Source organism: Triticum dicoccoides, chromosome 5A (genome assembly GCF_002162155.2).
Source record: "Triticum dicoccoides isolate Atlit2015 ecotype Zavitan chromosome 5A, WEW_v2.0, whole genome shotgun sequence".
Lineage (NCBI taxonomy): Eukaryota > Viridiplantae > Streptophyta > Magnoliopsida > Poales > Poaceae > Triticum > Triticum dicoccoides.
Window position 1 is genome coordinate 468,303,118 of NC_041388.1, and position 586 is coordinate 468,303,703.

A 586-nucleotide genomic window follows, 5' to 3' on the forward strand; every position below is an offset into this window, starting at 1 on the left:
CGCACAAAAAAATGAATACTCCCCCGGCTAGCTGGGACCCACCTTGGTGGGAGGGTGACTTGTGGTCCTACTAAGTTGACGAGGACGAAGGGCTTTGTCAACTTAGTCAATATGAACGATTCTAGCTCCAGTGACCGTACGATGTCCATCCAACAGCCATAGTGCTTCTTCAACCTCTGGTCTTCTTGCTCTAGCCGCCCAAAGCAACGCCGGTCGTGCCGCATGCTCCTGCCTCCCGTGGCCGGCTGTGCTGCCACAGAGGCCTCACCGCCCCTACTATTCCCACCGCTGGCCAGGCCCTGCGGCGCCGGCAGCCTCACACCGCAGTCGAACCAGTGAACCCTCGTACTCCTCTCCCGCGGGCTTCCACTATCGCGTCTTCCCTGGCTCCGTGTCGTCCCCTTCCTAGGCCTCGCCGTCGTCCGTCGTCGTGGTGCTCTTCGTGCAGCATGGTCAACATGGTCAAGGAACGACTTCCATCGGAAGAGTATTGTACATGGAGAGGCTGACAGTTGGGTCCACGGCCACAACCCAGTTTTTTTGTGATTTGCCAAGTAAGTCACTTTGTCAGGCCTGTTGGGCTGCA